Source organism: Camelina sativa, chromosome 10 (assembly GCF_000633955.1).
Source record: "Camelina sativa cultivar DH55 chromosome 10, Cs, whole genome shotgun sequence".
Classification (NCBI taxonomy): Eukaryota; Viridiplantae; Streptophyta; class Magnoliopsida; order Brassicales; family Brassicaceae; genus Camelina; species Camelina sativa.
Window position 1 is genome coordinate 16,930,711 of NC_025694.1, and position 9,606 is coordinate 16,940,316.

Genomic DNA, 9,606 nt, shown 5'->3' on the forward strand with positions numbered 1-9,606 from the left:
CGGACTTAGATCTTTGTTTGTCCTCAAACAAACTCAAACCAAGCGCCAAGAGAGCCAAGGTGGGAACTCGCAAAAATCTCAGAAACCGTGAGTAGACCATGACCTGCAGACCACATGTGTTAGAACAAGCTTTACCAAAAACTTTTCCAGCAAAAATCTCCAAAACCAGAACCATAATTGGCAATCAAACCCAGAAAAAGATCACTTTCCAGACAAAGACTCTTTACATTCAATTAAAATTGGCGTGAGCTTCTCATTACGGGCATTAAGCTAGTGAAATCGAGGCTTGGTAGATAAAAGGCTGTTTTAATGGTGGAGCTATAGAGTGTTTAGGGGTTACCATTACTTCGAAAGAGATGCAGGATATCGCACAAAATGGTAAGGGAGAGTGGACTCATTGATGTCCACAACCTCTAATCACTCTCCTCTTCTTATCTTCTCAAACTCAGCCTCTCTTTTCTCCTCAGGGTACAACGCATGCTCGGGGGTGTGTAACACTAGCTCTGGTCCCTTTCCATCATCCTTAAACGCTTTTTTTTTTTTTTTAGACATATGAAGGATGATGGGGGATCTTCTTCTGATATTGCCCCTGGAGCATGTGGACCGTATCCTAGGCTCTCTCTCTGCTCAAAACAACTCGCGGACTCGGATGTATATAATTTCGGAGCAGGTGCTCGCTGGGTTGGAGCACGTGCTCTGTCCGTCCGGCTCTTTCCTCTTTGGTTCTCCAGCAAGAGCGAGTTAGAGATTGTGTCAGTCCTGCTCTCCCCGACCGTTTTGCACATAGCTGCACAGAATGAGAAAACAAAAATACAAGTGCAAGTGGTTTGAAAGGAGGTTAGGCTCGGGGTGGGTACTAACTTAAAATGAGCTAGCTATTCAGGATCAGCAAGATTGGCAAAATGAATAAGAAGTCCTGAATATGTGACACGTTCCCTATCCTAATGCCCAAAACGAGAAGAATTTAAATCCGGTTAGGTTCCAATAAAGTAGAGTCTAAGTCTTTCCGGTGAAACCTTAATGGGATGAAGCTTTTCTGGCCAGGAGAAGGGTCCGAATGTGAAGAGGTATTAGCTCGTCTCTGTACTCTTAGTTCTGCAACAATGGTCACTAGGAAAAACGGTCAAACTCACAAATGGTTAAAAACATCACAGATTTCGGTCCTAATTCCCACAAGTTTTGGTTCGACTCACATGACAAACTGACTCAATAAAAAGAAAAATAAAGAAAACAAATGTCATAGGTGACCCTCCCCCGGACTTACTTCACACCGTCTCCGGTGTGAAAATAAGCCAAAGGGAGACCTAGACAAGAAGAAAAATAAAGATAAAAAAAATGAAAATAAAATAAGGCGGATAGGAAAGTGATGGTGTGTGTAACCGCGATCAGGCGTCGGAATCGTCTGGGCTCTCGCTCTCCGAATGGGCAAGGCGGCGCCTCCGACGTGGTGGTCTCACCGGGGGGCTTGGGTCGGCGGCGGTGGTGGTTCGGTGGCAGCAACCACGAGATAGTGCCTTCAGGATCCGCCGCATCAAGCTGTTCTTCTTCTTCTGTTGTTCTTAGCCCGGCTGGAAGTGGTTTTAGCTCCACCTTGGGAGCTCTTAACTCGCTCCAAGGACCGTCCGCTGACTTTACCGGACCATGTGCTCCGGAATCCGGAGCACGTGCTCCCTCGGCGGATTCCTCCTCTGATTGGTTCTCATCGTCTAGGCTGGCGTAAGCTACCAGTTGGAACCGTGTACCTGCATCCGAAATGCGTGTAAAACCATCAGCTTCCTCATTCAAGAATCCATACTTACCCTCTGCCTTTGTCAAGGCAACCTCCAACGGGTCGAGAGTGAGAACTTCATCGGTAATCTCATGTGCAACCTCTGAACCATCATCAACCACAAAAGTCTGACCATCTATCATAGGTTTCTTGAGCAGCTTATTCATCTCAAACCTTGCGATCATATCCCCCAGCTGGAGATCGATCGCTCCCCCTTGCACATCTATAATCGCACCAGCTGTGCATAAGAATGATCTACCCAAGATCAGGGGGTCACGTGGTTCTTCTTCAAGTTCCAGAACCACAAAGTCTGCTGGTATAAGCGTGTCCCCTATCTGGACATGTAAATCCTCCAACACTCCTATGGGGCGCTTGGTGGATCTATCCGCGAATACTAACGAAATCCGTGTAGACTTGAACTTCGTGTATCCCAGCCTTTTAGCCACTGAATATGGCATAAGGTTCACACTGGAACCTAGATCACAGAGGGAGTTTGCAAAAATCGTTTTACCGATTCTCACGGATAAGACAAATCGCCCTGGATCATCTCTCTTCTTTAGCACTTTGTTTTGCAGCACAGCACTGCACTCTCTTGAAACCATCATCACGTTCTCTTCCTCTGACACTCTCCCAGAAACTAACCCTTTCACATATCTCTTCAAAGCAGGTATCATCTGAACAGCATCAGCTAGGGGTAGTTTTACCGTCAATTCTCTCAACATCTCCTTGCACTTTGCATCCTCCAAATCATTGCGATATTTCTTAGGAGGAACAGGGTAAGGAACCCTAGGGGTGTACACGCGTGCAGGAGGTACCTCAGTAGGAACGGTCTGATCAGGATTCGGGAGCACGTGCTCGCTGGGTGGGAGCACATGCTCGCCGGATGCTTCGGCTTCTTTTTGACTCAACGGTGGAGTCTCAGCAGCATGTTGAGGAAGGTATTCTTCAGCAATACCATTGCCCTTGTCAAGCCTAGCGGATGGTGCTTCTCTAGGGGGTAACTTCTTTCCTCCCCTTAGCTCAATCGCATTGACATACTCGTTCCGCGGGTTTGCTTCCCTTTTTCCGGGCAGAGTCCCAGGAGTTCTTTTCACGATTTCAGCAGTCTGTGCAACCTGAACATCAAGCTTCTTCACATGTGACATTACTGCCTCATACTTCCCATTAAGGTCATTGTACATGGTATCGACCTTAGCGTTGATTTCCACTGAAGCTTTTTGTTGATTCACCAAGAGTTGTTGCATCATGTTTTTCAGCTCATCCTGAGAGCTGCTAGCAGATGAAGATCCCAACTGCTGGTTGGTGAAAGGTAGTGTTTGCTGAGCGCATGTATACGCCTGCTGGTTCCCCCCTTGGAAACGGTTTTGAGTGGGCACAAACTGTTTGCCTTGGAAGTTGTTTGAGAAGGTTTTCTGATAACCCATCTGATTCTGAGCTCCTTGCTGCGGATACACCTGATCCTGAGGATTCTCCACGTTGGTGCTTCTATAGGACAAATTCGGATGGCTTCTGTAGTTCGGGTTGAAACCCCTGTTCTGCACAAAACCTTGCCCACTCACATAATTAACCTCCATCGTTTCATCCTCTCCATCACAAATCTCCTGAGCTAGCGGCATGTCTCCGGTCTCATCGACAAAATGGACAGTTTTCTGGCTCCCCTTCAGAAGAAGGTTCACCTTGGCTGTCAACTCGTCAATCTTTTGCGTATCGACACTGTTGACCTTCACGGACCTGTCATACTCAGGAGCCTTGTTGCTGGAGCTTGCAGCTAGGTTCTCAATCAACTGATATGCTCCTTCCTTAGACTTTGTCATAAAATCCCCATTGCTGGCCGAGTTGAGAACGTTTCTGTAGTCCCAGTTAACTCCATCATAGAAAATGCCCAGAATCTGTTCATCACTGAATCCATGGTGCGGACACTCTCTACGGTACTCTTTGTACCTCTCCCAAGCCTCGCAGAAGGCTTCTCCAGTGTGCTGTTGGAACGATGAAATCTTGTTCCTCAGGGCAGCGGTCTTAGCCTTGGTGTAGAAATGGTCCAGAAACGCAGACCTACACTGTTCCCATGATGTCAGAGACCCAGGTGGCAATGACTTCAGCCAACGTGAAGCTCTATCCGCAAGAGAGAAGGGAAAGAGCTTGCACTTCAGAAAGTCTGGCGGTATCCCATTTGAACCAGTGGTGCTACATATCTCCTCAAAATTCTCGATGTGGTCCATCGGAATCTCAGCTGGGAGACCGTGAAATAGGTGCTACTTCACTAGAGAGATCATCTGTGGCTTGATCTCAAAATCTTGGTTCGGGATGGTGGGAGGAACAATCGAAGCTCGGTTGGTGTAGGACACATGCGGGTTGTCCTTGTCCCCAATGGACGGTTGTGGCGGCGCGGCTCTTTCGTGTTGAGCACGGAGCAACTGCCCCAACTGTTGTCGAAGTTGCTGCAACTCGGCAGCCATATCCTCATTGTTTCTGTTGTCACCCATGTTGACGGATTGAAACTTTCTGTTCTTGCGGTTTGTTCTTTCTGCCAAAGAGAGCTCTGCGGCTGACAAAGCAACTAGTTCTTCGGTGTTGTTTCTTCTTGTAGATCTTCTTGACATGCACCTGAAACACACGCAAAGAAGAAGCAGAAAGACAAATCAGTAAGGTCTTAGTCTAGTAATTTCGCCGAAAACCAAAGGTAAAAATTTGGTCCCCGGCAACGGCGCCAAAAACTTGATACACAGAGTTTTAAACCCTATTTTCCTACTGCAAGTGCACAGCAAAGAAGTAGTACTTAGGGGTCGAATCCCACGAAGACCAAGTTTTACTCTATGGTTCTATTGGTTCAATTTCAAGCTAAGACAATTCAAAGTTGGGTTTGTTTGGTAACAGTAACGCGATTAAAACGGTATAAAAAGGCAATAAGCAAAACACTAGATCAGGGGTAATTCTCGGGAATTTCAGAGATAGCAACTAAACAACTATTCAGGGCATAGATTAAGTACCAGTCTAGAACTCAAACATAAATATAAACTGATCCACTGTCGTGGTATCAATAACTCTATCTGATCGATTCTGTGCGGAAACGCGGAGCACATGCTCAGACATCCGGAGCACATGCTCGGCGGTCCATAAACCCTAAATTGTCGTTTGAGCCCAGAATCGCATACAAGCATTAAAGAACAGGAATGATAAGTTCACAAATCACCTACACATCAACTTTCGCAGGTCTAGGATAATTTGCCCACTAATGTCTTTTCTAGCAACCTATTACACTTTTGATGAATAGATAAACCTAGAATCATAGATTGGGTGATCAAATCAACCTAAGCATTAAGTCTAACAATAGTGAAGACAATCGATTATATAAAGCCCTATTTGTGTTCTGTTGCTAACCCATGAAACCCCTTTTGAAACCCCTAATCTAGCAAAGAAAACTACTCAGACATAGAGAAATGAATAACCAACATAGATGAGAAATTCAATAGCATAAAAATATAAAAATCACAAGGGTTCAGAATATGCTTCACGAGGTAGCCGTTCTTCTCCCTCTCACAAAAGCGTCGCTCAAAAACCAAAAGAAAAAGGTATCTCTATCTCTCCTAAAAACCCTAGGTTAAATAGCATACAAGTAGAGAAAAATAATGAAAGATTCCAAATTCAAATCTCTCTATTAAAAAGCGATCTCAGCCCTCTTTCTCTCACAAAGGATCGCCTAAAATAAGGGGAATTAGGCAGGGAATCGGCGCCTAGATGCTTTCCACGTGTCGTCATGAAACCGTAGAGTTGGGAGCATGTGCTCGAAAATCGGGAGCATGTGCTCCTGGGTCTAAAATCAGCTTTTCTGCTCCAATTCAACTCCTTGCTGCTCCGATTGCTTCTGCTGTTCCAATCCTTGCTTTTAGCTTCCTAGCCTCTTATTATAACCTGAAAAGGACTCAAACAACTACAAAACTATCAAATAAACGGGGTCAAAGTGAGTCAAAACCGTAACATATCACTTTTCTAGATCATTATATACGGTAAGTGGTAAGGAAAAGCATGAAAATGTGTTGAAATACTTGATTCGAAAGTGATCAAATAGGAAATTGTTCGGATGAAGACTGAGCAGCTTAAAGAAAGTTTCACAGATTTTTCTGTTTTTTTGTATCTCTAAATGAGCTAATATTAAAGCTGATAAATTCCCCCTTATTGTTTGTGTTCAACATATATATATATATATATATATATATATATATATATTATTATTGAATCGATAATGCCCAATTCATAACCAATATTTATTACGTGGAATAGCGTGATTTAGTGGAGTTAGTTAAACTTCGGTGGAATCGGTCGTAGAGATGGTGTTGTAACCACTTAACTAAAATACTTCCTAAGTGTTCAATAACAATATATAATGTTTATAGACAGTGTTTTTTTAGTTAGTTCATTTGATCTAATATTTAGTTATTGATAAAAAGAAAATTATTGAATACAAAAGTCTATATAGAAATCTGTCTTTTCTAAGAAATTCACCTAATTATAAAATATCGATGTCAATACACAATATTGACTGTGGTCCAAGTAGGTGGTGGATAAATTAGAAACATTTAAGTAATATTGACTATTTTGGAGCATCCATATTGATACGCGTAATACACCAGACATATTATGGAAGTCTTAATTTTCTCTTCTTTTTCTTTTTTAACTATATTTTTCTTCGACTTATTGTTTGGGAAAAAATGGATTTAAATATAGGTATTACTAAATTAGACAACAAAAATGTACCTCTCAAATTAGTGGTTCCAAATTAAACATTTTTCAAGAAATTGCTAAATTTTTAGTTTGTGTGGTGTTTAAAAGTTCTATATTAATCTACTTTTCCTTTAGTACACATAAAGCTAGAAGCACTTACTCATATTTTATAAGAATTCTTTACTTTCTAGTTCTTAAAAACATATAAACTGTATAAAAGAATAAAATAAAAGTATCAAGAAAAGATGAAGGCTTGTGTGATATGTTTGATGTTAATAAGTATTTTTGTGATCATGGAGCCAACGTTAGCTGGCCGTAATATTTAGATCCAGGAGTTCTTAATCCGTGTTTGCGTCCTAATCCACCAGCAGGATGCCAGTCCCCAGGATCCGTCGAGAAACCTAGGGAGCGAGCTAATGAGCATAAAGCTGGATGCTCCAAAAGTACCCGGTGCGACCGCGCAACATGATCATGGTGATATATCCGCATGATAAATGTCTCATTCTGTTATATAGATACTTATAATTTCTTTTAGTTATAGAAATAACTTGGTACAAAATATAAACTTCTATGTATATATGTACCAGCTTCTACTCATATATCTTCTTGTAAAAAACCTAATTTTTTTGATTTGTAAATTTAATTTAGTATATAATTAAGAAAAAATATGTTTTTTTTTTTGGGAAAAATAGAAATAAAGAAAGTTTTTTCAAACATTTGTCCATCTACACTTTTTTTTGAAGATTATCATTTGTGACGAAAATACCCCTACTAATAGATATAGTGAAGTTTTTAGAAGTTTAAACCAAAAAAACAAATAGAAAACTCATGTTCGTACACAACTGTGTAAAAAATTTTGAGAAAAAAAAATTTTGGGTGTCAAAAATCAGGTTGTAAATTGATGATTTCTGGTCTAAGTTGTTCAGAAATGATTTTCTACGATTTTTTTTCAAGTTCTGAAACATTTAGATTATTTATTCTACAGTTTGTACATGTTTTACGAAGTTAAAACGGAAATTTGATCTAAAAACTTCAGAAACGTGAATTTTTTATGTTCTACATGGATTAAGAATATGTATTCTACATTTTTCTTTATTCTACATCAATTCAGAATATAGTTTCCACGTTTTACATGTATACTAAAAGAAGTAGAAGATATATCGTAAATAATTTAGAACTTATAATCTGTAAAACTTAGAATACTATAGAAATAGAAAGAAAATAAATGAAATAAGGAAAGTCAATATTTTTTAAATAATCTTAACTTATGATTACGATTCTATATTTATTGTTTAGATATTTTTTAATATATTTTAGAATGTGTATTCTTAACTATTTAGAAGAAAGACAAATACAAAAATCGATTAGCTCATACTTTAACCTAAAGTGATCGATTGTTTTCCCTTTCTTCCACCTTCCACGAGATTTTCATTTACCTGATTATGATGCAAATCTAAATTATTTGTGGTGTATGGAGATTAAATACCAACAAGAAGTGGAGATTTATTGAAACATTATTCTAAACAACACTTGTGTAATAGAAAAATAAATGGACAACAACGAAACTGTGTTTTCTTATAATCATCAACACTTTCTTCTTCAACAGAATCAAACACCTCAATTATTTAACCGAGAAGTCGAAAACCAATATCAATCGCAACACATAAAGATGTAGACACAATTGCCATGAGTCATCATCCTTTAATAACGAACATACGACAAGTTTCAAATCTGTTCCCCATAGTTTCTTGATAACTTGGTTTTGTTCAGTGTAGTCTCTAGAATAAGACAATTTTCATCCTATTCCATGATATTCTTGGATTATTCTTTAAAACAGTTGAAAACATTCAAAAGAAACTAAATAACATTATGAGAAAGAGAGGCTTTTTTTTTTGTCCGACTTGGACTTGTAAGTGAAACCTCTGTTTTAGTTAGAGGTTTTGGGTGTAGAGAAAAAAATATTTTTCTTCAATTAAGTAATTTTTTTTAATTAAAGGTATAATTGGTTTTAATTTTTTCCAAAAAACCTATTTCACCAAACTTATCTAAATAAAGTATAGATGGACAAACTCTTTAAAAAATAGATTTTATTTCTAATTTTCCTTTTTTTTTGGTAGAAATTAAGACAAAGTATGTTTGTATCAATAGATCAATATATACGCTTAATGGTCGGCAATATATTTTAAAATGTGTAGAAACATATCAACACACTTATTAAATCATCTAAAAAAATAGTTAAAATGGATTAAAAAAATACAATATTATCAAAAAGTCAGTTTTTTTTTAATTTATACATCTATATATAATAGCAAACCCACTTTTTTGTGTCATATTTAATCCAACGGATGAGAATTGTTCTATTATTCCATCTAACGGTTGAAAGATATTAATGATCCAACAGTATGCAAATCTTTTTCCTTCAAATAAACGTATCTTTTCGTCATACCCCATCTTTTAAAAATCGCACCTTTTAAATGTTGCATCTATTCGTCTTACCCCTATCTTTTAAAAATGACACCTATTTATTTTTGCACCTCTTTGTTTCACACCTATATGATTTACACCTTTTTATTTTACACCTTTTTGTTTATTATATATAAACTTCTATAGAATACAAAAACAATTTTCGAATTTATCGTTTTCAGAGTATTTTTAAAAGTAAAAAAATAAAATCAAAGAATTGTTTTATTGGAGTGTTTTTTGAATTAACCTGCTTCAATCTCTATATCAAGGTATGTTTATAAACTTGTTAATGTCCATTCTGAAAAATTGGTTTTGTTCCCTCCTCTATTTTGTTCTCATATATAGATAGATTATAGATTATAGATTATTGTTTTAAGTGCTATGTATGTCTATATGTTTTCGGTTACATAATTTAATCAAGATATCACTTATATTTAATTTCTTCAAGTTAAAGTAGACTAACAAAAGGGCGTGAGATCAATATCTATAGCACAAAGAGGCGTAATTTTTTTGGAAACGTTGCTTTATAATAACTTTTTGGAAACGTTGCTCTCACTTGTTTAGATTTGGCTTGTGTCTCTTCGTACTGTTGCTGGTAATCTTCAAAGAGTTCAGGGTCCATCTCCATGAATATTCTCTTTATATTCGCAAACACG

The 9,606-nt window shown here is 38.4% G+C and overlaps 1 pseudogene; it reads left to right on the top strand.

Annotated features, from left to right (window-relative positions):
* LOC104719151 lies at window positions 6,647–7,015 on the top strand (annotated as a pseudogene).